Source organism: Dendroctonus ponderosae, unplaced genomic scaffold (assembly GCF_020466585.1).
Source record: "Dendroctonus ponderosae isolate FM_Combo_2020 unplaced genomic scaffold, Dpon_F_20191213v2 Dpon_F_20191213_5, whole genome shotgun sequence".
Taxonomy (NCBI): Eukaryota; Metazoa; Arthropoda; class Insecta; order Coleoptera; family Curculionidae; genus Dendroctonus; species Dendroctonus ponderosae.
In genome coordinates this window covers 15,154,868-15,157,781 of record NW_026018715.1, presented here as the reverse complement: position 1 = coordinate 15,157,781, position 2,914 = coordinate 15,154,868, and the positions used below count along the sequence as shown (strand labels likewise).

Here is a 2,914-nt window from a genome sequence, read left to right as displayed (position 1 = left end):
GTGCTTGCGAAACGTCCGGAAGAAATTCCATTTTACGACGGCCTAAAAACCCGAAAAACCCATTAGTTTCAGAGTTTAGTGTGATGTAAATTCAGATGCAAAACAAATGTCTGAGTGTCTTCAGGCATTTCAAGCAGGGGACGCTTCCAAGGTGCTTTCGGTCCGTTACATGACTGCATTGGGCTGAAAGTCCTACAAACTCTTACAAAAAATAGAATTGTTCATTCAATCTCCCATATTGCCCACTGAAATATTTACTGAAAAAATGATCACATGTATTTTAGTATTCCACGGGAATTGGAATGAAACACAAAAATGGGCAAGTCTTTGCCCCATAAATTCGCCTGAATGCACGTTGCATTATTAAACAACGTAAAATTGCGATAAAAGCGAAAAGAAAAAATATATAAGCTTGCGCGCTCTGTACCGTCGAACAGGTAAAGCGTCGCGACGCTTTAGTATAGTGCGGGCTGCGGACTGAAATAAATACGCGGCGTCGGTCGTATCCAGACGCCAACGCGAGTTTTCAGTGAGTTTAGTTCTGGTTGCAGCGAAATGCCTTAGGTACGGAAAAAAAACCCATTCTCGATCCCACTTGCAGGAAATTCGCTCATATCCAGCCAAAATCGCCGACTTTTCAACGAGCAAACAGGTGAAAAGTGAGGCGTTAGGTAATCGTGGAAAGTTGAAAAAGTCGGTGCGAACAATACTTTTGTGAAAAATACGCCAAGTCGTTCCAATTTTTCAACAAACAAACCTACAGAAGTTTGTGGGTAGAAGCAGTGGTTCGAATATAACTTTCAACGGGTCCGCAGTTAAAACGTGTAAAGTTTCCAAACCAAGTAATTAGTTGCTCTTTCCTCGGATCATTTAGATCCCGTTCAATATCATGATTGCATTGAACGGATTATCATTTGATTATCGGATTATCCATTGATTGGAAAATTGAGCTTCTTTGCCCGACTCCATTTGAATGAGCGCAGCTCCGCTGTTTGCCACATTTGTAAATCATATTAAAAAACATATTTTCTTCTAACTGCACACGGCAAACACACTGTTGCTGTCGAATTTTCTTTAACAGTTCGAACGGCTTGCAGGAGCGGCAAAAGAAAAATTAATGGCAATTTGAAACGAATAACTCAAGTTGGAAATTCCATAAGGAAAGCGAAATTAAATTTCCCCCGTTTACCCATTCCATGTTCTGCAGGAGTTTCGCTCAAAGAAAAAATGAACTCGCAACTTGAAGTTGGGATGAGGACTTTTTAAGTGCCAATTCACTTACAGTTGGATCTTCGCGAAAGTAGATTTACATCGCAATTAATCGCGATAAAACCCCCTTTTTCACAACTTTTATGGTTAATTAAATACGTTTGAATTAGTGAGTGAAGAACGCCACTGAAACCCTATCAGGAGCGCTCATATATTTTTTCATAGAAAGATTTTCCGCTGATCTTATTAGGTGGAAAAGTCTCAAAAAGGAAATTCGATCGCTCTGTGCCAGCGCTGGTAAATAGTTTACTGTTACTAATGGACCCGAGAGCAGTTTGATCCAAATGGATACTCCGAGGAGTTTTTGCGATACTATCCATAACTAACAAAGGTACAAACTTGAAATCTCGTGCGCTTTTGAGACTTTCTGCCGAAATTCTAGGAAAACTCATCAGTTTTCCGCAAACATTTCCTTCAAATGCAGTTGATTCAACCGCACAAGTTTGCAGTTTGCGTCCAAATTTTCCTCTATTACAAATTAACAGCCAGAACGACACTCAACCGAACTCAACATAACGAGTTATTCGCCGCTAGCTTTCATAATAGAATGCACTCAGTCCAGAATAAAGAGTGATGTGTTTAAACTTGCACTATCGTGTATCATGATAGAGTGGAAAATTACATGGATTTTCACTCTGTTTAATCCATAAAGTGCAATATTTTGAGCATGGAAACGTTGTGACAAACTACACATGCCAGCAACATGAATAAATAATTGTTAAACACTCAAACAAACTGCGGGGCCTTTTCTGTTTCGGGATAAATGACTCTCTATTCGATGCGAAATATTTCAAACTAATTTCAGTTTGGTTAATTATTCTGCCCCCGTCCGATAAGTCTGTTAATTGATATTCAAATGGTCGGCTCCATACAAAAAGGCCAACAATTACCTTTAGGAAAATGACCATTTCATTCGTTTCCAATGTCTAATGGGCTGGAAAATGCGTTTTATCTGTTGGCAACTGGGATAAAACAGAGCGGTTTATCGGCTTTTTTTTTTTTTTTACTTTCAATCGGGGTGCTGATATGGTTTAGGAATGCTTCCATCCGCAGCTTGGAACAGTTAAAATTTCCGGCAAAAATTCACATCATTTCTGTTAAGTGAAGATGGTCTTTCCAGGTTTATCTGGACGCTGGTGACTTTGAGCTGCGCGATGCGATGCTGAAAATGAGCAAACGAGCGAGTTTGGGGGACTCTAAGAAATTAATTTTCTTTATCAGTTAAACTAGTTTTTTCACATTTAAATCTGCACATTTTCTCTTTCGAGTGATGTTATGGGAAGCATTGGGACATTTTTGGTTCGTCCTTGGCGAATTTTTGAAAAATCCGTGTTGTCCAACGACCAATCGCCTCAATTCAATATCCGCAAAAATCCTGGAAACTCCCAGAAATTGCCCATTAAAGTGCCTTTTCCTACATTTAAAGCAGTGAATTTCTCTTTCCAATGATATTATGAGCCCGATTGTGGGATTTTTGGGTTTTTCTTGTCAACATTTTGAAAAATTCGTGTTTTTCAACGGACAATCGCTCCTCCTTAGTAACTGAAAACATCGTGGAAACTCCCAGAAATTTCCTATTAAAGTGCCTTTTCCTACATTTAAAGCAGTGCATTTTCTCTTTCGAATAATATTATGAGTCCGATTG

The 2,914-nt window shown here is 39.2% G+C and overlaps 2 protein-coding genes across 7 annotated transcripts in view; one reads left to right on the top strand and one right to left on the bottom strand.

The window, feature by feature from the left end:
• LOC109542034 (muscle-specific protein 300 kDa) overlaps positions 1–2,914 on the bottom strand; it is a gene marked incomplete in the record, with an annotated part of 344,492 nt that overhangs the window by 71,559 nt on the left and 270,019 nt on the right.
• The window catches only part of LOC109542090, a 72,511-nt gene continuing 70,037 nt past the window's right edge, over positions 441–2,914 (top strand). For all 6 annotated transcript variants that reach the window (XR_007281488.1, XM_048666357.1, XM_048666360.1 and 3 more), the window contains exon 1: positions 441–564. The gene's annotated coding sequence lies outside the window, so the exon portion shown is untranslated. The remainder of the gene's footprint in view (positions 565–2,914) is intronic.